This window comes from Rhipicephalus microplus, chromosome 10 (genome assembly GCF_043290135.1).
Source record: "Rhipicephalus microplus isolate Deutch F79 chromosome 10, USDA_Rmic, whole genome shotgun sequence".
Lineage (NCBI taxonomy): Eukaryota > Metazoa > Arthropoda > Arachnida > Ixodida > Ixodidae > Rhipicephalus > Rhipicephalus microplus.
The window spans coordinates 20,119,552-20,146,710 of NC_134709.1; the positions used below are offsets into that span (position 1 = coordinate 20,119,552).

A 27,159-nucleotide genomic window follows, 5' to 3' on the forward strand; every position below is an offset into this window, starting at 1 on the left:
GGGAGAGAATGTTGAAAGAAAGACACTGCAGTGACATACGAGAAGATTTCAGACCATTGACGAACAATAGAACCGGCGAAAGAAATGAGAATGAAAACTTGCAGGAGATGGTTATTGCAATACGATGTAATTTAAAAATAACGGTGGCCAGGGTTGGTGCTGGTGGTGAAAAACATTAATTTACAAAAGAGAGGAGTATAACCTCTTTAGAAGTCCCTACAGACTAGGCGGAGTCTTTATTTCGGGACACCATTGGCTGAAGCCACCGTCCTGGCTCTCTGGACTGCTGGGCCCGAAGGTCTGAGCAGCCGAGTGGGGCCGCCTCCCATGCATGCCCTCGCCTAAAGGGTTTGGGTGAGGACTAACGACTGCGGTATTTTGGCAGGCCCACACCATGCGGTAGGTGTCTGCCAGATCGCCACAACACTGGTGCTGTCCTGTGTGTGGGGCCGATATGCTCAACAATGGCAGGACATAGCATTGTGTTGGTCTGAAGTCAAAGCAAAATGCGCTCGTCGGCTTTCTTCATCCCCCTTGCTGTAGAAAACGAGCGAACGTACTGTCGTCAACGTTCCGACAAGGGGACTTGCCTTCGTCAAGGCAGAGAAAACTTTTTGCCTTCACTTGACAAGATCGCTGTAGAAGACATGTCATGTATAGTCAGTTACAAATTTAGATGTCCGCGGTATTTCCTCCTCAAAGGCGGATGCACACAAGCCTGCGCCAATGGGTGCGCACTCCAGATTGACGTCATGAGCGGGGGGGGGGGGGGGGATGGTCGGTGCGCCTAAGTTCGGACAGCATTGCCGAGTGCATTAACGGGACTATTTCTTCAGTCGCGGAGCCGATCGGCTTCTGCGCTTCGGTCATTCTGGTAGGGCCTCTCCGGACTTCTAAAGTTGTATCTGGCTATGATCGAAGTGTCGCTGGCTGGCGGATACTCCCTAAGCTATCTGATAATAATTGTTGGAGTTTAACGAACCAAAACCACTTATGACAGACGCCGTATAGTCGAGGGCTCTGGCAATTTCGACCACCTGAGGTTCTTTGACGCGCACCTAAATCTAGGTACACGGGCCTCACGAGTTTTTGCCGCGACACCGAAAATCCGCCGACCAGAACAGGGATTTGATCCCGCGACCTTAGGATGAGTTGCCGAGCAGCACAACCAAGAGACCACCGCGGCGGCTAGGCCACAATCTTCGCGGGGCATTTTTTTTATTGTGCCTGTATGACAAAGGCACATAGCCTCGCAAGGCATCGCTTGTACAGTTGTAAGGTTTTGTAGGAATCGCAAAGCTGGCTTCTTCAACGCAACAACCACCTTAAGGAAAACAGTATGCCTCGTCAAAATGTTGGTTGAATGGGAGACCCCATGTTCGAGGATTTTTCATCTCTACAAAATCGGCATAGTATCAGTTTTGACGACGAAGGCTTTTCGGTACGGTCGGCCTATAACAGAGGCTTGCCGATTTGGCGTAGCTGGTACAGGCACAGGTATCCATCCTTTCCTTGCAAGTACTCTGTAAGAATACTAAACTCAGGTTAATCTATATCTAGCAGTAATGGTACAAAGAGGCAAAGTAAGCTCGGCACTTGAAGAACTTCGCGTTAACTTCATCGATATTTACACCATTCTTCATTTCGGAGAACTGCAGCAGATATTAAGACGCCTCGGCTCCACGAAGATTCGTGAGCGATACATGTTTCAACAAGACATCGTAAGCTACGCCTACAAAGCGTGTCGCGTAAACCAGTGAGCTTAGAGGTGCTGTTTTCTCTTGTTCTCTTTCTCGAACAGCTCACTACAGTTTAAAACAGGGATAGGATATAAAAGTGCAGCTTTGTTTTACTTCTCCGCTTATTCTTTGGCTTTTATCACGCCCTTTTTTGTACGTCGAAGAATAAATTAATTTTAGCCCTCCAACTGCTGGTGCATGCTTCAGACGATGCCCTAACGGCCAAAACAGATGTTTCGAGCGAATTCTAACAAGAGCGTAGATTACCGTCAAAAATGTACCATAAAAGCTGGTGCAGCATCTGCCCATCTTTTTTTTTTCTGCATTAACACCGTATGTCATGGCGCATATCTTGTCTACTGTTATTGTAGTAGTTGCTGTTGTTAATTATACGCTTGCCTAGCTCAACTTTGCGTTTCGCCTTTAAAAACTATCTTTATAGTAAAGAGATGTTTCTTACTTTTTGCAATACTTCTATGATGTCGCTGAAGTTTGCAGTTCTCTTTTTATTGATTTCATGACGCTAAGTTATGCAGGCTACTATACATGCTGAAAATTTACAACGAATGTTGCCTCTCGACAGCCAAAATAATCAATGCATAACAGCAGCCGCTCGTGATACTATTACGCAGGTGTTTTTTTTTTTTTGTCACTGTGGAGACTAGAGCACGCTACTAGCCATAGAAGAGGTTGAAGTGGCTCACGGATAAAACCGATGATGTCGCAATAACCTTAGTGCGTGAACGCTACCACTATTTCATGTTGTGAATATATTGAGAATACTGCGACTCTAAGCGCAACATTTTGGTGGAGGTCGGGGTACGTCTCTGTTGTGTTGGCGTGTATTTCAATTTCAGTTCTTCATGTTTCTCTAGTATCTGTGCAACAACTCTTTCCTTAAACCGACATTGGAATGAGTGGGCGATATTTTTTTAACGATATGCTCCAAGAGAGGTGTCTTTCCGTGTGGCAAAAGAGTAGCGAAAGTGATACTAGCGCACTCTGGGCATTCTCCACCTCGTATACGACGTTGTGTTTTCTTCCACCTGTATACTTTCAGTCTCCCTATCTTCAAAGCCGATTTCTAATGCCATTACCAGGCTGGCGATGGCCCGCTCTCAGTGGAATTTGTCAGTCTCTCCATTCTCCCTTCCCTTCTTTCTGCCTTCCCATCTTTCTTTCTTTCTTTCTTTCTGCCTTCCCATCTTTCTTTCTTTCTTTCTTTCTTTCTTTCTTTCTTTCTTTCTTTCTTTCTTTCTTTCTTTCTTTCTTTCTTTCTTTCTTTCTTTCTTCCCATCTTTCTTTCTTTCTTTCTTCCCATCTTTCTTTCTTTCTTTCTGCCTTCTGATCTTTCTTTCTTTCTGCCTTCTGATCTTTCTTTCTTTCTTTCTTTCTTTCTTTCTTTCTTTCTTTCTTTCTTTCTTTCTTTCTTTCTTTCTTTCTTTCTTTCTGTCTTTCTTTCTTTCTTTCTTTTCTTTCTTTGCACTGTGTCTGATTTTCATACGTGTACATTGAAGTACTCACTTCACTCGGTGTTTGCGCCAAACCTTCATTAGAGTATGCTTTCATTTGAAGTAATGTTACTAATCCTAATCTAAACATTTTCGTGCCGACGGCAGCGGCGGCCAGTCTGTTGCTTTATTTTTTCAACTTATCTTTCGTTATATTCTTGTTTTTTTATTGTAAGCTCCGAGATTAATGCATGACAGATGTGACTTATAGACAGGGCTGGGACAGGGCGGACGAGAAGTAGTTGCGCAGGTTAGCTATCTTGGGTTTTATGGCGCGAAAACAACAGTGTCTATGATGCATCCGCATTTTACAGGTGTCGATGCCATTCACATAGACACAGCATACTGGATCAGGGTTCGTGAACGCATCGACATGAGTGACCGATGAGTGATTGGCAAATATGGGCTGTCACGCGGCTATAGGACGTCACAAACAGCGCGTAATGGAGTGGGTATGGAATAAAACAACAGAAAGAGCGAGATATCCTGGAAGAGAGAGAGAGAGCGGGCACCGAGGAGCGTGTGACGGAACAATATCCGGCGCTCATGGTCACCATTTTCTGCTGCTGGTTTACAAATTGCTGTAGCTTGCCTATAAATTCTTGGCGAGTGTTACAGAAATGAGGCCTGGCAATTTTATTGCTTGTCTGCGCTGGCTGCCACTGCAATAGGGCCTCCCAGCACAATGTCAGTGGATGTAAGTTTTCTTTCAAAGTGAGACCCTAACTTACCTCCTCGACCGTCTGCGACGTCAACAGTAGGGACGCAAAAAATAATTATGATGTATTGGCGTCACGAGGTGACGCCACAATGACGTCACGAATCCCTAAACTTGTGGCGTCATCACGAAGTCCCTATGACGTCAGCATGGCGCCAAAGTCGTGACGTCACACGATGACGTTACCACTTGACATCGTCGCAATTGGGAAAAGCTCGGCCAGTCAGTGAGGTTTTGCACGACCAGGTGAGGTTCAAAAAGAGTTGCAATGCCTGCAATCCTGGAGAGAGTGAAAAATAAAGTGAGGTGCAGAAAGGAGGGGGAGAAGGAAGATGAGAAGGAAGAGGAGGAAGGACGGGGGTTAGCCAGTTCTCAGACTGGCTGGCTACCCTGTGCTGAGGAAGGAGGTAAGTGGAATAAAAGATGACAGAAAAGAGACGTTGAAAAAAGGAAGAAGGACAACAGTACAATCCACGACGCTGCTTACAGTCTGTCTCTAAGACCAATTTCCCGCAAGAAGCGCAACAACGCTCTCAATGCCTTGCGCGCCGAGGACGGTCTCGGCCAGTGTCCCAATACTCTTTCTTCCGACAATTGGTGATTGTAAAGTCTAGAACTTTCGACAGTTATTTTTTTTTTTTGGCGCACTAATGTGACTGTGCAGAAAGATTTCGCAAAAGGGCTTGGGAGCACCAATGCACCGACCCAGAAGAAAAAAATGGCCACCCTAAAGTTTCGGTTTTAAGAGTTGAACGCGACAGCGATATTGTGTTCCTAGTGCGTACTTCAAACATTTAGTGCATGAAACCTTTTTTGAATTTGCTATGCACCCACTATACGTGGCCTTAAGGGAGCAGGCGCAAAAGCGTCAGGCCACAGTGTCTTACCCAGCCCCTTACACGGGCAGGAACGTGCTATATAGAGCGCGATTTGGCAATGCTAGGGCCAGCCGTTACGCATGCGCAGCAAGGGTGGTGACGAACAGCGAATTGAGCTTCGCCATAAGCTGCTTCTATAGCGAATGTAGGTTCTAGTTCACTATAGCTGCTTCGCATCTAAAAACAAAAGATGGCTTTCGTCTTTCAGTCCCCTTAGTCTAATGCCCGAGAAACTTCATAGTTTCGCAGCAGAGCTGTCATGAACGACGTTTGCCTTGTGTCGCTGACAGCGAATCATCATCATCATGAGCCGGCACCTGCTGCACCACGATCCGAGCACTCTGTACTGGACGTCAACAAGAGAATCTCAGACGTGCAGTTCCGGTGTTTGTCGATGAGTTAATCCCCACTATTCGTTCAAAGCCCGCCTTCAAAACAGGAAAAAAGTATTCATCGGTGTTTTCCCTCCGTGTTTTCTGTTCCCTTCTTAATGTTCAGTGGACCAGCGTGGTGAGTATACTGGGATGTGGCCAATGTCTGTGACACGACAGCGATATGGGAGATTTAGTACAGTGTCTAGAAATATACTGCCTAGTGTGCTGAGCGCGGGCTAGGAGATGGCCCCGCAGCTGATGACTGCCGGCGGCGCCCGCATGGTGCGCTGCTGTGCGAGTGGGTGCATTTGCGTTCAATCCTTGCGCACCGCTAGCGCTGCGAATCTTACAGAAGGCCGAGCCGCGCGAGGCCAACTATTATTTTCCTGCATTTTCGGAGTGTTTTACATAATGTTTTATTGCATAAGAGCTACTCGATTGCTTTCACAGTACTAGTGCGTTGCAATACCAAGATTGATTGATTGATATGTGGGGTTTAACGTCCCAAAACCACTATATGATTATGAGAGACGCCGTAGTGGAGGGCTCCGGAAATTTAGACCACCTGGGGTTCTTTAACGTGCACCCAAATCTGAGCACACGGGCCTACAACATTTCCGCCTCCATCGGAAATGCAGCCGCCGCAGCCGGGATTCGAACCCGCGCCCTGCGGGTCAGCAGCCGAGTACCTTAGCCACTAGACCACCGCGGCGGGGCTGCAATACCAAGATCATTTCGTGGCACACATTTCGCCATCCACTACTGCTCGCAAAAAAAAGAGGCAGACCCCAAGTAACTTGGGAATCAATGCTATGCAAAGTGACTCTGTTGTAATTTTTTTAAGTGAAACGTTATGAAGTAGCGCTAAATATATGCGACGAATTGGATAGTCGACACTGGAACCAGCATTGGCGTTTCACGAACATTTGGCTTTTCTTGCAAAGTATTTCGAAGGCCTGGCGTGGCTCTGAAGTAGAACACTTGGTTTCCACGCAGACTACTTGGCTTCCATTCCTCTGCTAGGTCACAAACTTTTATTATTTGCATTCGTAGGGTCAACGTTGCCAATGCCAGCTCAACGTCCACGTGTAAGAAAGAAGATGTCACGAGAAGGGTTTGATGGCGTACGTGACGGTATTGTGAAAATATTCATGTCAGGACCAGCGAGTTATATTCATCAAACCACCTTATTCGCCCACACTAATTTTGGTTTACCCTCAGTTAAGGGGGAGATTGCGAGGGCACCCAGACGTAGGCGATTTGATAGATAGATAGATAGATAGATAGATAGATAGATAGATAGATAGATAGATAGATAGATAGATAGATAGATAGATAGATAGATAGATAGGCGGACAGATGGATGGACAGACAGATGGACGGATAGACGAACAGACAGATGGACGGATGGATGGATGCACAGATCGACAAACAGACGGATAGACGGACGTATAGACGGACGGATAGACGGACGGATGGATGGACGGATGGATGGACGGATGGATGGACGGATGGATGGACGGATAGATAGGTGCTCAAAGTGGTTGCAGTACGCAAAGAAATTCATTTTAAAAACTCTTGATAGTATAATCACCAGAATTATTTTTTAAAATGTGCTTTGTTCTTGAGAGCAAGAATTATCACAGAAGACCCAAAAAACCTTTACCTCTTAGCCTGCAGTCCATAAGGATTCGAGTGAAAACAAATAATGATAACATGCCAATGAACAATCTGACACTCGCCGCATATGATACTCAAAACTTTGTTGGAAAGAGAGTCCGACGTTGAAATGGGAGTAAAACTGTGTGAATGAAATTCGAAAGGGTATTTTCAATTTTTCAAGATAAATATTGATATTTGAAATTATGCCTAAACGGCGATTTCGTTCCCGACACCGTTCACCCTAATCCGAAAAAAATGGGTCGATGGAGTCACTCTCAGATGGCTTTTCTCACACGACCGTGCCTTCGGATTCAGCCTTCTGTCTGCCCTCTTGAGCCTACTTTTTCATTCAGGAAACCGTGCCGGATCCGTTAGTGCGGGGAACAAGACACCTTTTCCTTGTTCGACCGATAACTTCTTTGACACAGCGGCAAAATACACGTCCTTTCTTTGCATTGCCGCTTAGCTTTTAACATCTCATTGTGTTGCAGTGTACGAATGGCGCCGTCGAACTTCACAGTAAATCAGACGGCAGCTGTCGCACACTGATTTTAAGCGTGGCGATGCTCCGGCAGCAACAGGACGAGAGGAATTTCGGGCGTTCGTGCACCCTCTCGACATGCAGCGCCGCTTGTGGGAGCTGAGTGCAGTCATCGCATGCTGGGCCACCTTCTCTCGTACGGAATGCGCGTGCTCAGACACTGTTGTTTTAGAGCAGAGCGGTCATGCTTGAGGTTTAATGTGTGTCGTAGACATAAAATTACCAGCATCATTTGTTTGTTCGTTTTCCTACAATATCTGGCACGTACCCACTTTGGAGGATGTGCCAAGAATGCGACGTTGAGACTTTTAAATGTTATTTCAAGAATGGTAGGTTATTTAAAAAAACAAAGAAATGAAATGGCTATAGTACGTGATACATGAAATTTAAACTAATCAGCTCACTTCATCATCTTCTTCATCGCCTTCCTCTCATGCTTCGCTCCCAAATCACATGTGCCGATTTGTCTGGCGTGGATTGATTGATGGGTGATAGTACAAACAGAGAGAGAGAGAGAGAGAGGAGAGAAAGAGAGGAACGCCTTAAACTTTTTTTTTTTTGCGAGGCAGGGCTCGAGGCCGCTTATCCAGAAACAGAATGTGAGCACTGTAAGTACACGGCAACTCAGGAATGTTATCAGAGCACTATAGCTTAGCCTTATGTAGTGCAGCATAGCGAGAAATTGGAGATAAGAAAACGAGTGTGTGTGTGGATGAGGGAAAACATGAGGGAAAGCATGAGGGGAGAACGAGTACAGAGACAGAAAGAGAAAGATTGTAAAAAAAGCGAAAGATTTAAAGGCAAGAAAGGGGGAAAGGTAGAAGGCGAGAGAACGAATGCGGAGAGCAAGAGAGGCACATAAGCAAAAAATTAACGATAGAAGGAAAGGGGACAAAGACAGAAAAATAAAGGAAGAAAGAGAAACCAATTGATAGAGAAAAAGAAATAGTAAGACACACTAAAAAAAAAGGGGGGGGGGGGGGGGGACGCCAGGCATGCGCGGAACGTGCAGCACTGTCACAGCGAAAGCTAGAATCGCGGCATTTCAGTCCTCTCAAGCATTTCAAGCCCACTCGCAGGGTACCCACTGCTCCATTACCCATCATAATTTTTTTTTTTGTGTATAAAGGACGAATTCGTTTATTTGCAGCCAGGATATCACGGCTGCAAACAGCGCTTCAACTTTGGCGTAAAGATTACGTGGTTTAGGTTTATGATTAGAACCAGCTAATTTTCGTTGAACTGGAGGAATAAATTCGTCACCGAAACATATTTTACGTCATTTACAGCTTTGTTTTTATTGCCAGTACCTTAATCACTTGCAATCACAAAAAAATTGTAGAGCGTGTCCCATTTTTATATTGCAGCCCTCAAACAACCACGCGTCACCGATAGTCATGAAAAACCGAAGTGAGAAAAAAATTATCGCTGATAGAATCCCCACCTCGCCCAGTAAAACTGCCGGACTTTAAATAAAATCTATTCATTCAATATATACTGGGGTTTGAATCCGGGCCATCTGCGTTGCAATCGAGCATTCTACCACCAGGTCATGCTAGTGTTTAAAGTTATTTGCAAAAAAAAAAAAAAAAACAACCGATACAGGCGTCATGTCAGGCAAGAAATTGCGTCAACCCATCTAATATAGCGCGTCTTAAGACTAAAATAACAACCAGCCGTCACACAATACTAACTGCGCAATGCGTGAGTAGTGTAATACTTCCCATCCCCTGCAATGTGGTTAGCCACAATTCTTGATCGTCACCAGTCACATGCAGCATCAAGGCATTGTGCATAATGCCCAACACATGCGTAGTCAGTGCCTCGCACATCCGTAGAAACACTAACCAGGTCCAACACACGGTGCACTTTTAACGATATCGGTTTTAACAATATATCGGTTATAACAATGAGAAGCCACAGCACCATCCACTTTTGTATGTTTTCTGGGGTAAAATACAGCAAGGCACGCATACCGCGTTATCCGTTAGAACAGTAAACTCTGGCTGTTGGCTGTCAGTGCCGAAAGTAATCGAACGGGAAATCTTTGAAAAGAATGAACAAAACGAGAAATTTAGGCTGCCGGACCACTGTCCACAACGCCAACGTAACCCGGCACCCAATCGAATTCGTGGTATCCTTCACCACACAGTGGCAAAGCCGACTTTTAAAATCCACTATGACGCCAGGGCGGCGGGGGCTTCTGTTAAAAAAGAAAAAAATGCAACCTGGGTAACAATGTGACTTTGAAGAGTTTCAGCGTCCAAAACTTCGGACATCATACATTGGCTCAGTTCTGTGAAAGTATCCTTCTTTTAAGCATCTACAAAAAAATCGGCACCTTTGTCATCATTGTCACTGACCTGTGTTGGCATATCGCACCCAGTATTATAGTTTTCCCACAATACCCGGTATTCACCTATTTTCTCTCTTTTTTTTTTCGTGCAACCCGTTTATGGCAATTATCGGTTATAGCAATAAAATTATTGTGGCACTTGGTTATTGTTATGAGTGGGGTCGACTGCGATGGCTTAGTGACTGTTGCTCTATTTCACAATAAATTATGATTTATGGCATAGGCGATGCTTTGCTCAAAGTCAGAACTTCAAACACAGTTTACCTTGTTCCAGCACGAAGCCGCACTCAGACTTCAGATTAGGTGGCATGGTAATCGTCAGTTTATTTTCTTAAATTTTTTCTATATTAACTGCCAGGACGCGCCCAAGGTGTGCATGTAATTGCTACGAATAAATCTTTCATTTGATTCGATTTGGCGTACCATCCTCCACCTTTTTTTTTTTGCCTCAGGGTTCTCTATCGCCTAGACTTTTATTTTCCGTCATATTGACTTTATTTGCACCATAGCAGACAACCACATACATGGGCGTTGCAAATGTGAGAAATTGCGTACAAATAAATAAAGAAATCGACAATATACCAATGAAGAGAAATGGCATTACACCCATCTCTGATCACCTGGGCTTTTCTTCTTTATTTTTCTGCAAAGAGTAAATATTTTCATCGAGTCTTCGTAACGCCACGTCAAGTGTTACTAAAAGCTGAAAACGGAAGGAATGCTGTAAGCACTTCATTGTTCAGTGTGGCTTAAGCGTTTTCGTTCAAATTCAAAGCCATTTGAGAATAGCTTTTCTAAAAAAAAAAGAAAACACGCACGCGAACATTTGACATAAAGAAACTCAAGCATCGGCTTGCAGCAATGCTTTTACGTCAGTGCTTGTCTTCGTCAAGGACAGGACAAGCTGACGTAGATACGATGGCCTTTTCAGCGCCAGTGTCATAGCCAAAGAAAAACAACGTCCTCCCAAAACGTTGCTCAGGAACTCCTAAGGCGCATTTCGTGTCACCTTTATCGACAAAACAGATACGGATCGTCTTCGCCATGAATACGATGTGACCTTGACTTTTTCCTAGTGTCAGAGGTGGCTTCAGAGTTCAGATTGAGCCTGTTAGGCCGCTGTTACAGGGATTTAAAGGCTTCTTAATTGTGTCAAGTAGCACCCTGTTTCGTATGGATTTCACTTGTCCTCGCACTGTCGTAAGAACTTGCTTATGCACGCTTCCTCGGCACCCGATGGAACTGAGATAAGCTTGGCCTTCGCGAACTAGACAATTATTATCTGATGATACAGGGTAGCCAGCCGGTCTAAGAATTGACTGACCTCCCTGTCTTTCCGTTTAAACTTTCTTCCTCCTCCTATTATCTCATGCGAACACATTTTTATTCATCTCTGATGACGTCATCATGTCTTGAACTGCGACATTATCTCCGTATGCCATGCGAAACGAACGAGTCCACAGCCAGCCAACAACCCCATGGCTTAAGGGGACATTAATGAGCAAATTGATCTTTCGCTTGTTATCATCACCATGTCACAATTCCGAAAAGACCCCACTTAGCTCGACACGACGCTTAGCAAGCGAGAAAACGTTTGAAAGTAAAGTGCACGTGACGACGCCACCTTGAAAATCACGCAGAAAACACCATGACGTAAAAAATTTTCAAGGCGTCTGCTGGGTCCCACGTAGATGTCAATCGATAAAAATTAAGTGCATTGCAATCTGTGGTTGCCGTAGACTTGGCATACGCGGTTTCAGAAAATTTCATCGAACCAATGCCACGAAAGTACAGCAATTACATTATAAAATTTCCTACGTCACGTGCGGGGAATTCGGCGCGAAGTTTAAAAATGAAACTTCAACCTTGATTTTCTCCGCTAATAATGAACTTAAGATAGTGATTCACATGACATTATAGTTCTCAGAGTGCAGTTTGTCAATCTAAGCTAACTCAATGTTCCTTTTTAGGGTCTCTGTAAGCTCGGTATTAGCTTTTTAGGTATCCTGATGGCTTCCCAAGGGATTAGCAATGACTTGCGCATGATTGCGGATGCAATTTTCGAAACCACACGGCAGGGTGAGATCCCACATTTGGAATTTTACTCCCTCCTGCAACATGCAACATACATAAGACAGCGATCGCGAATCAACAGCGGGTTATTTGCGTGGCGCTAAGCTCGGATTATATTAGATTGGTAGCGAGACATATCAACCAATTAACGTAAAGTCAGAGGGAAAAATTAGGAAATCGAGATACAAAGATTGCACATGTTTTTGGTGGCCTGGCATGATGATATTTTACGACCTAAGTGGGATACACACTGCAGTATCACCAACACGCGGCATCTACGATGTAGAAACTTCCAGGCTATATACGCAGCGAACCATGGAAAGCAAAATGATAGGTGTAACCTTAAGGGACAACAAGAAAGCAAATGTGGATAGAGAACAAAAACTTGTTAAGGACATCTTTTAGTCTAAGTCAGGTAGAAGTTAATGTGGGCAGGACATGTGGTGTGAATGTATAGGATAACCTCGGGTCATTAAGAGTAACAGACTGGATACGAAGAGAAAGCAAGCACACGAGGCGTAGGGAGAAAGCTATATGGGAAAGTGAGGTTAAGAAGATTGTAAGGATAACATGACCTCAGCGAGCACAGGACTGAGTTAACTCGCGAAACATAAAGTAGGCCTTCGTCTAGCCCTGGACATTGTCAGATGAATGATGTAGAAATTAGGAATTTCCAGGCCTACATATCACGACGATCATCACTAAAAGCACGTCGCTTGTGGTACTTTCTGGGTATCTTCTGTATCGGCTGCCCAGTGTGTATATCGATTAATTTATCATTACACCCATACTGAGTAATAGCTACTCGTATTGCGAGGCAAGCCACTCCAGTGCTCATAATGACCTCCTCTCTCTCTTTCTTCCCCCCCACGAATTCATTCATGAAGTCTTAGCACGTGCACATGAGAAACACTAGGGTACTAGGATGTAGAATGCGTACAGTAGCTGTGGACGAATTGTTGGTCGAGCACTTGCCACGACCTCGCCACTCTTAATCGCTACCCTCGTTTCCCAACCCGGAGAAAGCTAGCTAGCGCTTAGCTCAACGTCCGTGCTCGGCATGTGAAGTCTCTGCTGTTTCGAGCCACGGCGGAAGCCAGCGAGGTCCTCCCGTCACACTTTGCTCTTGTTTCTCTCTTTACACCCTCCTTCCGCCTCGAACTTCATTCAATGGAGGGACAAGTTTTCAGGCATTTCATTCACGCGCACTTGCATTTCAAAAATAAATAAATAAATAAACACAAAATAAAAGTGTCGAAAGAGGTCCGCTTCAGAGACGGGAGCGAGCGGTGACAAAAAAAGGGCATTTTCTTTTATTTCCGCACCCGCGATCAAATAAACAGACAGAAAAGTATCAACGGGTTTTAAAAAAGATACCGGAGGCCAGTCGGGGCCGAAAGGACTGAAAAGACGCTAACACTGGGCACACACATGCACGCGAGCACTCGCTCGCGTAGAAAAAAAAAAAGAAGAATCTCGGTGACGTTGCAGGCTTCAATGCACTGGCGAAATGCCAGTGTCCACAGAGAGCCGCTAGAAAGAAGGGGTAACGTACTTCGCTGTGCGGTGAAAGGGGGAAAGGGTGGCTCCGCTGGCCGGACGTCCGGAGCGACGGGACGCTCTTTTCAGGAAGCACACCGGCCCGTCCACCGTCCGGAAGCGGCGGAGGGGCAATTAAGCGTGCACGGTTAACCGTTATGCGCGCTGCCCCCGAGTGGCACCAGGCGCGGCCTGACGCCATCGCCGTGGGGGAAGCGCAGATGCGATGGATGTTAAAATCACAGGTGAACGCATAATCATTAACAATTCACTAGTGTTGAATGCAATATCAGGGCGTGAACATAATTTTTTTTTTCAGAGGGGGTAGCACCTCTCCAATTTCGAGGGAGGGGGGACGGTCTTCAATAGGTTCATTTTTGCTTTGTACGCCATGGCGGAAAAAAAAATCTGGGGGAGGGGCGGGGTGACCGGCTTGCTACTCCCTGGCTACACCACTACGCATTACTAAAAATACAGCAGCCTGAACTTCACTGAACATGCTCCGTACAGGGCCGGCTATCCCAAACTGGCCACTCCAGATGAGATGCCATTAACAGAACAATCCGCATGCTCTATTGTGCATCTGCCTGAAGTAGCTTGAAGGCGAACGCCACGTTTTTTTTTCACTTGTGAGGCCACCCCCGCCACGCCTCTCACTCATCGGAACTTTCCTCAACCAAACGTGATTTCCCACTTCCTTCGGGATCGGAGGCATTGCAGGCTTCCTGCACCTAGGGTGGCTCTGTTTAAGAACAATCGCATTCACGAGCAGTTGTGAAAGAACCACAAGAGACCATGCTGTGTAGCCTCGAGCTGACTATTCATCCATCTCTTTTTTACTCTTCTTCTTTTATCTATCTTTCCTTTCTACTATTTCCCCTCCCCCCAAATGCAGGGTAGCCAACTAAGCCCAGCTTAGTTAACCTCCATGCTTTCCCTCTCCATTTCTCTCTCTATCTTTTTGCATCTAAGGTGTATTTGCAGAGCCTGTGGGACAGCCGCATCTTCAACTAAATGACGATGCGATGACGTCGTTATGTGTACGTTGTGGTAAGGTTATGTGACGTCATAAAGTGGCGTTATATTATCGTGTCGATGCCTTTCTAGCTGCGTCTGTACTCGTTCAGCCGTCCATGCGAGTTGCATCTCACGCCATGCATATCGGCTCAGCGGGTGAGTGCAAGCCGGCAGCATGTGTTTGGAAGGTGGTGGTGGTGGTGGGGGGGGGGGGGGCGAAGTTTAAAAGTAAGAAAAGAGCGCCCGCCAACATGATCAGAGTATTCGCGCTGGCGAATCTGGGGTTTGCCAAGGTCGAACAAGTGAGTTAAAAGAAAAGAAAAAAATGGCAGTGGCTTAGCTCAGCTATGCCAGGATATACGTAGCGTTAGCAAAGGTTCAGCTGATTATTCTTAGCTTTCCAGATATCATGCTTACAGCTGTTCCAATGACACACACACGGTATACGTATTATGTGGCACATGCATATTTATTTTGCCGGGCAACTACTTCGGGATCCGATGAGTTAAGCTTCCCCGCTCTACTGCACCATTGAGCAGCATTTGCACTCTCCTGCTCCATGGCTATACCACAGTGGCAAATGCCAGTCAGAGGCGCTATCAAGCGGCTCCAGCGCAGTGTCAGATGGTGACTGCACAGGGAAGGCGCGCGCGTCGGCGTCCATATGTCTACCAAGGCTATGACGGCACTCCTCTGGAAAGCGCACACCGGCGGCGGCGAGTCGCGCACGGCCGCGGCCGAGTGCGAGGGAGGTGCCGGCTCCGGCGCGTGACACCACTGATTGCGCAGTGCATCGAATTGCGCGCACACCGGCGGCGAGCCGCGCGCGGCGGCGGCGGAGTATCATTGCGCGTGCGCAGACCAGTGCCACGCGAAATTGGCTCAGCGAGGCCAGTGTAGCTAACGCTAGAACACAAAACAAAACTAGATGTTCATTTTCTTGTTGACTTGTATCGCACAGGTTGTCGCCACCAGTAAGCCTGTTTACAGATTTCCCCATTTCCCCTCCCCTCTATGAATAATAAAGTTTATTAGTCTTCCTTTCCGTGGGCAAAAGCACGTCTAGAAATAGTCTAAGCTCTACCAAATACGCGGATACTCGTTAGGCATTGGCACTAACTCAAATCAGAAGAAAAAAAAACGAAAATTGTTTCGTTCTTGTTTTCATTGTTGCGTGCCTCTCCTAGCGAGTGGGGAGTGTTGACATGGAATTCGGCTTATGGAATTGCCCGTGCGTAGATTAGATAAAGGTTGTAGAAATGAAACGTCGCTACACAGTCAGTAGTGTGGCAGCAGGTCACACAGAAAGTGTTTTCTAGCCTCAAAGACGCGTCTTATCAACCATGCAGCTTCACCTGCTTCGGTCACCTTGAACCAGGAAAAAAAAAAGAAAATGTACAAACACTGAAATGCGGAATCGTTTCATTTCCTCTGTGCGTACGAAAACGTGATTTGCATGTAAATAACCATACGAAGACAACAGCCACAAAAAAAAAAGTGCACACTGCAACAACGACTGCCTCGCTAGGCGCGAACTTTGTCTGGGCTACCGCGAGCCAAGGCACGGCGTACTTATCTGGCCGTCGCATCGGTCGTTAGTTGACCCTGAGTTGAATGATCCTGTCGCCGGGGGTGCTTTCTGTTCTCTTTTCCATGACAATTGTCGGCGGCTGGGAAAGAATGTGTGCGTTTGAGTGGGGTTGAACGGGGCGCGCTTGGGAAAGGGGGGTGGAAAGAGGCGTGGAAAGGGGCGTTTTCAACTTGTCGCCAGAGCAACAGAACGAACGCTCTGGGAAGGACGGGGAAAGTGCACGCTGATATAAAGTGGTTGGCTGCGACGCGTAAATGTGCAAAAAAAAGGGTAAACAAAAAAATCACTTCGTAGCATCAAAAGCACCGCCGTCCTTCCCGTCCTCCGTAAGAACCGTGACGAACCGCAGCAAATAGAAGTGAGACACAAACAAAGAAATAAACAACGTGATTAAGGTGGGATTGAAGAGCTTTTTGTACTGGTTGATACATGATGCCCCCCAACCAGCTACCTGTGGCATTATATGCGAGTGGGCACAAGATTCCTATAGTTGATTCAGTTAAGATACTAGGCCTGTTCATAGACGCAAGGGACTGTAATGCGAGAACAATTAGCCACGTTACAGCCAAAACGGAGAACATGCTGAGGTGAATCGCAATGGTGTCCAACCGAAAGAAGGGTTTAGGTGAGGACAACCTCCTGAGAATGTACCATGCGTTTCTCATGAGTCATATTAACTATGTGGCGTCTGCTCTAGTATGGACCAAAACATAAAAGATGAAGTTAAATACGCTCATGCGTAAGAGCATCAAGAAGGTGCTTGACTTGCCGATATGTACGAGCGATGACAAGCTAGATGAACTTGTTATAACATCGACGAGATCATAAAGGCGCAGGTCACGGCCCAGGTGGTTGCCCAGGTGGTTGCCCAGGTGGTAAATTGTTTGTTTTTTTATTCTGTATCGTTGACCTCGGCAGGCAGAAGAATCCTTGAAGAGGTCGGCATGTCTCCTAGGCTTACAGAGGAACGGCCAACAGCACTGAGTCGGGAAACAAGGGCGACCTACATGGTGGGGCTCTTCCAGCGAAACGTACATCCATAACATCAAGAGGGTAAGCGCAAAGCCCGTGCACGAGCCATCCCGAAGGCGACTCGCTCGCTGGATTTCGTGCCGACCGGTCATGCCCTCGCGATCTTCGACGACAGTGCAGCTCTAGCCGACTGGGCTGGTCGTACGCCATCTACTGACGACGATCCCCGATGATGACGACAGTGTAGCTCTGGCCGACTGGACTCGCCCTACGCCATCTCCTGACGCCGACAAGAACTCTCGTCGAGTGGTTCCCCGTCCTCGGACTTCTGCGACCGTGTCCATCTTTCCCATCTTTACTTCCGTCGCTCGCTGTCCCTGCGCCTCGCTCTCTCCTTCCTCTCTCTCTACATATACCTTTTAATCCTATCCTTTTAATCCCTCCTTACCCACATTCCTTGTGAGCTACTGTTGAGGCGTCGCACCTGATGCAGACAGTTACGCGGCTCACTTTTCTTTTCCCTTTAGGAACCACATAAGAATGCCATCCTGAAGAGAGTTAGGGATGACTGACTCCGCCGTGCTTGTCGACGCAGCGTAGTACGGTAACAGTAGAATATTCGTTTTGTCGGTTATGGACGCGAGGCGGGTGCTTCGCTCCTCCGCCTCAGTAAAGGCGGCCACCTCGGGTATAGCAGAGCAAATCGCGGTTGCGCTGGCCTTGTCCGACCCAGAGCGTTCCTACATTTACACCGACTCAAGAGACGCAATTAGGCCGCGTTCACACTGAGCATTCCGGCCGCCGAAAGTGCTCCGAATCCGGTTCGGCGGCGGCGAGATCCGCCGAAAGGGCCCTCTCCGCACCCATCTCTCTCGGACCGATTTTCGCGGCGTCTGCCGCCGAATCGGTCACCGCGGACCAATAGGAGGGCTAGTCAAGGAATTTTGAAAAATGGCGGCCAAGCCCTTCTCACTTGTTATGTCGCAGTGCACGTAACTGAATGTTGAAACCAACAGGAGTTTAACCTACTCTGTGCCTACTTCGCCTCCGTATTTCGTGAAAGAGGTGACCGAGCTTGGTGTTGGCGTAACCGAGCTTGTTGCGGTCTTGCAGAGCAAAACGAACCCACCAACGCCGCTGGCGTCGGTGGTTTTTCTGCTCTTCGTGCATTACAAGACAGCCACTTGCCAGCAAAGTAAGCAGTACTGTCTTTTCTTGCTTCTTGCGTACGAGAATCGTCGAAGTATACACCACTGGATAGCGTAGTAGCGTTTGCGAGCCGCGACAACAACCGGGTGACAGCGCATCCATCCTGTGTTCGCCCCGTAGTAGATGGCATATTCGGCGGCGCGGGGCGCGTCCAGTGCGAACGACGCTGCGTTTCGGCGGCAGGGGAATTTCGGTCGCTGTAGAAAGCGGATGATTCAGTGTGAACTAGGCATTAGAGCTTACCGATCGAACAACCTCGCTCGAGAGGCGGGCTTCATTCTAGAAAAGAGGGCTTGTCCAGGTTATCATGTCATCACTTGGTTCCCCGCACGCATGGGGAAGAACGTTCTTGAAGACTTCCCAAACCTCACCGAGCTGGCCCACGATCGTGCGCGAGAACTTGCGCGCCACGACAGTCTGGAGGCTATGGAGGGGCAGGAAGGGACTCGGCAGAACGATGCACTACTGTCATTCAATGAAATAACCACGCATTACGAACTTGTAAGAAGAATCTATCCTCTTCCTTACGCGAAGCTCAACAGAGCACAGTCAGCTACCTTGATAATGCTGCAGACGGGGTCTTTCCCGTCGCGCGGATTCATGAGTAAAATATACGCGGACGTTGACCCTAGCTGCCCTGACTGCAACGAAACCTTCTGCTCAATGGCTCGCATGCTCTGGCGATGCCCCGCGCTGCCTAACAAGCTTCTCTCAAGCGAAGACGAATGGGAGGAGGCCATAAGAAGTACGGAACACAGCAGGTAAATCCAGGCTGTCCAGAGGGCCCAGGAACGGGCGGAGCGTCACTGCGTTCTGTCCTCTACGTGGGCGCGACCAGCGGTTACAAGCCCCTCGTTAGAGGGTCCTGCAGTAACTCCTCCGGTTTTATTAAAGTTCGCTGTCCGTCTGCCTGTCTGTATAACAGCAAACGACCCTGGCGAACGGGCAGAAGTTCACTGCCATGGGCGTAGCCGGATTTTTTTTTCAAAAGTGGGGAAATGGTTGAACTACCCATCATGTATGTCCGTGAATGTGTTTGTATACGTTGTGTGCGTGGTCTACACACACGCGTGAAAAATTTACAAAATTCGGAAGGCGAGGGTTAACACCCCTCCCCCACTCCACCCCCTCCCCCCGTTACGCCAGTGCTCGTTTCCTCCACGAACCATGCAGTAGTATTCCCCGCTGTTAAACGCTGAAGTTTTATACTGAGAGTGATAAATACAAGGATGCGTTGGCTCAAAGAGTACAGCCGTAAAACAGTCTCTTGAAGCAACGTGTTTGATCATAGGCGTGCGCAAGGGGGCGGTTGGTTTTCTCCTTAAAGTCACCGAACTAAGAACGGGGGGGGGGGGAAACACTGCGACAAACCTTGTCCCCCCCCCTCTCTCTGAGGGGCGTAGCCAGGGCTGGCAAACCGGGCCCCCTCCCCCAAATGTTTCTCACCATGGCACAGGTGCGCAAAAGCTCCATTTCGCGGGGGTGCCCTCTCCGAAATAATAGAAGTGCCCCCCTCCCCCGCGGAAAAAAAAAACTCTAAGGCCCTGCCTCCCCCGCCCCCCACATAAAGGAAACCCTGCGCACGCTTGTGTGTTTGACACAGTGAGCGATTTTATAAGGGCAACACAACGTACATGGTGTTAAGTCCTACCTTTAAAATATTCTTCAACTAGACATTTCTTATTGTCATTCTGTTATTTATCCTCAGGTCAACCATAATTTCATAGCCCCGCCGCCGTGGTCTAGTGGCTAAAGTAGCCGGCTGCTGACCTGCAGGTCGCGGGATCGAATCCCGGCTGCAGCGGTTACATTTTGGAGGCGGAAATGCTGTATGCCCGTGTGCTCAGATTTGGGTGCACCCGAGGTGTTCGAAATTTCCGCAGCCATGCACTACAGCATCTCTCATAATCATAAGACAGTTTTGTGACGTTAAACCCCACCTATCTATCTAACCGTAATTTTATAGTTATATATTCTAGGCTCAATTGATTTAATACAACATTTGAAACAACGCCCGTGTCCTTTTTGCAAACCTCCAACGCAAATGGCCGTCTTCCAAGAATCTATTTCACTTAAAATGGTGTACGACCTACTCCGTTTGACGCAAAGTTTCAACATGATCACGAATGGTGTCACGCAATGGTGTCATGCATTGACAGATTCGGAGCACTTCCGGTAATACTTTCTTCTGCTCCATGCGGAGCAAGTCTATTCCATTGGCGGATTTAGAGTGCTCCCTGTATGCCCCAATGGCAGATCTGGAGCAGCTCCGTCGCAAGATCCACTCCACGGAGCAATTTTTTCTGCTCCGCGAAAATCGGCGGATTTTACCGGAAGTCGCAAGCGCCCCCGTGCCTTGAAACAGTGCCAACTTTGGGCGCGCCAACGGACGCCGGTCGCGTCGGTTGCGCCTCGCGTCGGAACTCAATTAAAAAGCTTTGCTAGAGTAGCGTCACTCTGCCCTGCTGCTGAAAAACATTTATTTACAGATCTTATTTACAGGGAGAGTGGGAACGGTCCTTAAGGGGCCGCCCCGTACAAACACTAGGTGAGCTCCCTCTTACGGGAGCCCATTGGCGTTGGCCGCGGCCCGGGCACGCTCGACCAGGGCCCGTTGGGCTGTCAGGTCAGAGCAGCCGAGCAGGGCTGCCTCCCAGTCCTCCCGCGAAGGGTTGGGTAGTGGGGTAAGGTTTGGGGTTTTTTGGCATGCCCACACCATGTGGAAAATGTCAGAGGAATTTTCCTCACAATGCGGGCACTTCCCCGTGCAAGCGGGGTCAAAGTGTTTTATGATTGCCGGGCACAATAGTGTTTTAGTATAAAGGCGAAGGAGGATTCGCTCCTCCGCCTTCGTGAGGCCCTTACAGGGTTTCGGATAGACGTTATGGCCGGATTGATAAAATTGTGTGACCTCCTTAAAGGTGTAGGCGGGATTGGGTTCGAGTTCCGGATCGGTAGGGGACGAGGATGGTGCCCGGAGAGTGAGCGCACGGGCGGCGGCATCGGCCGTCTCATTACCATCGAGGCCCGTGTGAGCCGGAGCCCATGTGATCGTTCGGTGCGCGGGGGCACCTAGGTAGCTGCTGTTCTGCAAAATTTTATAAGCCCGGTACGGAATGTATCCCTGTTCAATATTGCGACAGGCACCCCTTGAGTTGGTGATGATGACCCTCGAGTACTGATCTGCGGCGGCTAGTGCGATGGCGATCTCCTCCGCGTGCATAATGTTATGTGCACGGAATGTGAGTCCGTTTACAACGGTGTTTTGGTGGACGACCGCAGCCGTGTACCAACCACCGTGGTGCGGGCCGGAGGCGTCCACGTAGAATACTCCGAATTTGTGGCCGTAGTGTCGAGCCAAGGCTTCCGCCCGCGCGAGGCGTCGGCCACTGTAGTCGTCTCGGGTCATGTTAGCCGGAAGAGGGCGCACGTGCAAGGAGTATCGCCAAACTTCTGGAATCCGCACGCGCTCTTCCGTGTGTATTGAATGATTGATGTGTAGCCGGGCAAGGAGGCGGCGACCCGACGGTGTTTTATAGAGTCTAGTATATTGGTTTGTCAAGTGTGCCTCTCTCAGCTCCTTGAAGGAAGGAGGAAGCAACAAAAAGGGAGAAGGCAGGGAGGTTAACCAGAAAGACATCCGGTTGGCTACCCTACACTGGGGGATAAAGGAAGGGGACAAGAAAGACGAGAAAGAGGGAAGAGAGGGAAAAAAGGGGGTGGGGGAGAGACTGACAGTAATTTCACTGCAGCGTGTAGAACTCTACCGCATGTCAGAGGCGTTCACACAAGCCTGTCTTTCTCAGGAAACGCAGCAGGGCTTTCACTGCCTTGTGGGCTGTCGAGGCATGTGTACGTTGCTGTAATAGCACCTGCACAGAAAGAGGCCGATCATCCAGTCGCCGCATTGCGTTGGCAAGTACTTGTCTCTCTGAGGCAAATCGAGGACAATGACACAGTAGGTGTTCGATATTTTCGTCGGTGCCGCAAACATCGCACGCCGCACTGTCAGTAATTCTGATTAACGTGGTATAAGCTTTCGTGAAAGCAACTCCCAGCCAAAGGCGATAGAGAAGCGAAGCTTCACGTCGATGTAGGCCGGGTGGAGGCCGGAGTTGTAGTGAAGGGTCGAGCTCGTGCAGTCGTGTACGTCGTATGCTTGGTGTGTTCCACTCAGTCAGTGTGAGACTGCGGGCCAGTTGACGAATCTGCCTCGCCGCATCCGCTCTTGAAAGCGGTATCGGAACGCTGTTCGCTTCTTTATGTGACGTGCGAGCAGCATGATCTGCAGAATCATTGCCGCCTATACCACTATGCCCAGGTAACCACTGAAAGACGATGTCATGGCCTTTTTGTATTAACAGGTGGTGAAGTTTCACGGTTTGGTAGGTCAACTGGTCGTGGCATCCGCGTCGGAGAACTGATATCAGGCACTGTAACGCTGGTTTTGAGTCAGAAAACACAGCCCATTTACCTGGTCTTTCTTCTGAATTGATGTGTTCCAGTGCATTGCGCAGAGCCTCGAGTTCTGCCGTCGTTGAACTTGTCACATGTGAAGTCTTAAAACACCGAGTTATCCCTTGTGTTGGTATAACCACTGCTCCACCTGAACTAGACGGCGTAGTAGAGCCATCCGTGTAAATGTGCACGTGGTTACTGTAGTTTTCTTCCAGTAGGAATAGACTCAGTTGTTTCAGGGCATGTGTCGGTAAGTCCGATTTTCTCCTCATTCCTGGAATCATTAAGTGAACTCGCGGCCGGCTCAAGCTCCAAGGAGGAAGCAGTGGCTTTGATGCAGGTGCGTATGTCTCAGCAAACGATGAACGATGCTTGGAGACAATAGTGCCGTATGTCGTGCGGGGCCTTTCAGCAGCTAGGCTCGCCAGGTGGTGAGAAGGGGTCCTGGCATAATGCCTGAGGTGCATGCGCATTGTCTCGGTAATAATATGCGTATTTATTGAGTGATCTTGAGCGATGGCAATGGTTTCAGCCGTTGAAGCACTGCGGGGTATTCCAAGGCATATCTTAAGTGCTTGGGCTTGAATGCTCTGAATTGCGCGCAGGTTGGTCTTGCCGGTGTTAGACATTGCAGGTAAGCTGTACCGTAAGAATCCGATAAACAGCACTCTGTACAGTTGTAGCATGGATGGTATGGGCACTCCCCAATTTTTTCCTGCAAGGAATTTGAGCATGCGGCATGTTGCGATCAGCCGCTTCTTCACATAGTTCACGTGTGGAGTCCACGACAGGTTTCTATCTATTATGACTCCCAGCTCCTTGAAGGTGTTCACCATTCCCAAGCCCAAAAGGCGCTGGTTAGAGGTGCTCACAGGAAGGTCGAGGGCACGCTTGTAGATTTTGCGGAGAATGACTTCGAGTGCATTCTCGTCGGATTTGCGTAGGTGGAGGTATGGAGCCGAGTACAGGACTCGGCTGGTTACGAATGCATGCGCCAGCCGCAAGGCATCTTTGCATCGTAACCCCCCGCGCTTGTTGGAAACCCGGCGGACCATCCGGCCCACCTGGTCCCCCACCTTACGCAATTTGGCCAATGTTGTGTCTGCTCTGCGATTTTTGTGTATGAAAAGCCCCAGTACTCTAATCTCATCGCGTTCGGGTATTGGTCCGCTGTGAAGGGAGAGGTCGAGTTTTGTGGTGCACTTTGGTGAGGGGCGTATGTGCACGAATTCCGATTTGGACGGGGAGCACTGAAGGCCGCAGCGACGGGCATAGTCATCCACGATGTCCGCCGCTTGCTGCAGGCTTGCCTCCATGTCTCCTGCCGAGCCGTGTGACGCCCATATGGTGATGTCGTCGGCGTACAGCGCATGCTGTATGCCTTCGACTTTCGCCAGCTGAGCGGGAAGTCCCATCATTGCCACATTGAATAGGAGGGGCGAGAGGACCGCTCCCTGCGGAGTCCCTCTCGTGCCTAATCGGTAAGGGCCGTGTTCAATGTCCTGAATCCGAATGTATGATTGTCGGCCAGTGAGGAATTGTTTAATATAGTTGAAAGTATTTTGGCCGCAATCCACATGTGAGAGATGTGTTAGAATAATTTCGTGGGTCACGTTATCAAAGGCCCCCTTAAGATCCAAAGCGAGCACAACTTTGTCATTCAGGGGATACTCGACTGGATCGAGGATCTCATGGTCGAGCTGAAGCAAGACATCTTGCGCGGACCGGTGTGGGCGGAACCCAAACATGGTGTCTGCAAATGCATTTTTGGTCTCCAGGAACGCGGACAACCTGTCGCGCACCATCGTCTCCATTAATTTTCCCACACAAGAAGTAAGGGAGTTGGGGTGGAGGTTGTCCGTGTTAATGGCTTTGCCCGCTTTGGGTATGAAGGTGACCAGGGCGGTCTTCCACTCAATTGGTAGGCTTGTTTTCCCGATCCAAATGGAATTGATGTAGGCAAGGAGCATGGTGTAGGCCGAGTCAGGAAGATTGGCAAGTAATTTCACGGTAATTTTATCCCTTCCCGGCGCCGTTCCTCGCCTCATTTTTGCTAGGGCTGCCTTCAGGTCGTGTAACTGGAACAGTTGATCCAGCTCCGCGTTCTCGGTACCTGCATACGAGTACGCCGGCCCTCGGGAGTCCTGCTGTGTGCATAGATATTGGTCTCGGAGTTGACATGCCAATTTGGCTGTGTCTCCGTCGAAGCTGTGAAATGCTCGTTGCAGATGTTTTTGTGTCTCTGTTCGAGTTTGGGTCGGATTAATCAAGGCGCGGAAGAGGCGCCAGGTACTCCGGCTGGACATTTGTCGAGCGGCCGTGTTGCAACGGTCCACCCAGTTAGAGTCAGCGAGCTGGGCCGCGTACTCTGCTGCTCGCTGGGTGAGCTCAGCGATGCGAATTTTGAGCTTTCGGTTGTGTTTTTGCCGGCGCCATCGGCGGACGAGGCTGCGCCGGGCCTCCCAGAGGTGAAGGAGATGGTTATCCACCGCCGGAGTCGCCTCGGAGAGTTTAATTTGTGTTTCTGTGGAGCGTAATGAGGAAACCAGTTGCTGGGACCAAGCATGGTATCCTTGCTCCTCAATGGGTGTCGAATTGGCGTATATTTGCCGAAACTTCGTGTAATCGGGTAATTTTGCCTCTCCGTAGGGTCTTGCCAAAGGATAGGTGCGAATGGTGGTGTTGAGTATGCAGTGGTCGCTGCCGAGGGTCTCTTCAGTGTTGACCCAATCCGCATACTGGATGTTTTTTGTGAGGGTAAGGTCCGGACATGTGTCCCGGCTCACGGAGTTACCCACGCGAGTTGGGTAGGCAGGGTCGGTGTGAAGAGTTAGGCCCAGCGTGGACATAAGTTCCGCCAATTTACGTCCACGTTTCTCTTCACGTGCAGACCCCCAGAGTGTGCTGGGGGCATTAAAATCACCCACGATTACCAGAGGGTCCCTGCCTGCTGCCTTTGGGGCGCGGCTAAAAAGGTCTGCGAATGTAATGTTGCTTAGTTTCGGTGAGCAATAAATGTTTAGCACGTGCAGTGGCGGGTCCTGTTTACGCAGCGGAAGGAGTGTCATCATCACGTACGAGAAAGCTGGCTTAAGGTCGAGATCAACTAGGTTGGCCGTATAATTTTTGTGCACGCAGATACAAGATAAAGGGTCCTGCTGAAACGTAGCATGGTTTGTGAGTGTGGCAGCACTCCCTGGCTCCTGGAGGGCTACCACAGCAGGAAGGTTTTGAAATGCTGCGAGGAAACGCCGGAGGTTGGCGCGCTTAGTGTGAGCTTTAAAGCCCGACAGTTCCACTGGGTGATTTGGATGGGAGTGGCCGTATTGGATCGTGGGGACTTCCGAATTCTAAGGGTGCCCGTCATGGTCAGTGGAGTTAACGAGCGATTGCGGTGGCGGTGCTCCCGAGCCAGCACTCGCGGGGAGGGGGGTGTCCTCAATTCCGGAGGCGGAGCAGCTGTCATCATCCTCAAATTCAATCTGTCGTCGAAGCGTTTTAAGGTACCGGCCAGACACGTCCTTAATTGGGCCGGCTCGTTTGGTGAAACGCGCAACTTGTTGGGCTATCAGGGTAGGGATGGTTTCTGTCATTTTAGCAATGGCGGCATTTACAGCCGCTGAGATTTGGGTTTCGAGGACAGTTATACGGCTGTCCATACGGACCTCAAGGGTGTTCACACGAGCCTCGAGTGCGGCAACCGCGTCTGCCGCCGCCGCCCCGGTCTCACTCTCCATTACCTCTACTGCGGGGGGAGGAGGAGGGGAGACTCGTTGGGTCTGTTTGGCCTCGGCTGCCGCTAGTCTTTTCTGTAACGCTTCGATTTGTGCCTGAAGTTTGGCAATAATATTTTGGTCGGCGTTACGCGATGAAGAGGGGATGATAGGGGGGGATGAGCAGGCAGCTCTACCCGTACCACCCACCTGGTTTCTGTTTTTGACGGCGTTGGCCCATGGCCCGGCTTCGGCGCATGGTTGCGCCGTCGGCTGCTTTTCGGTTCCTCCAGTAGGGGAAGCAGGCTTCTCTGTCTTGGCGACTTCCCGGCGTGGTGGCTCACTGGGAGTCTGATCTTTGCGTCGTTTCTTGGACGCCTTTTTGGACTTTCCGCCCTGTTGTGCGGCCACCTTGGAATTACGGTACTTGGCCGTACATGCTGGAGAGTTTGTGGCGTGTGCTCCACCGCACACAGAACATACGGGTACACATTCATGAGGGGCCCGCACCCCCTCCTCCACAAGCGGAACCTGCTGTCCACACAGGCCACACGTATCCGGTCGTGGGTTGGGACAAGTGTCCATCCGATGGCCGACGACACCGCACTTGCCGCAGGCCGGGATCGTCCGGTAGTAGGGTTTGACGGGGATCGGCATTGTATGGTAGTGAACAAAGCGTGGCTTCTCCTTGCCGGCGAAGGTTACACGCGCCTTGTTCGATGTGCCAAATTTACGCACCTCGACGATGGTGCCTGACCTCCAGCGTACGCTCTCTCGGAGCGTCTCCGTCGTATCTGTGTTGCGGACT

At 49.0% G+C, this 27,159-nt stretch overlaps 1 protein-coding gene across 1 annotated transcript in view; it reads left to right on the forward strand.

Moving 5' to 3' along the window:
- Positions 1-27,159, forward strand: part of nompA (no mechanoreceptor potential A) — a 152,546-nt gene that overhangs the window by 61,791 nt on the left and 63,596 nt on the right. The window lies entirely within an intron of this gene.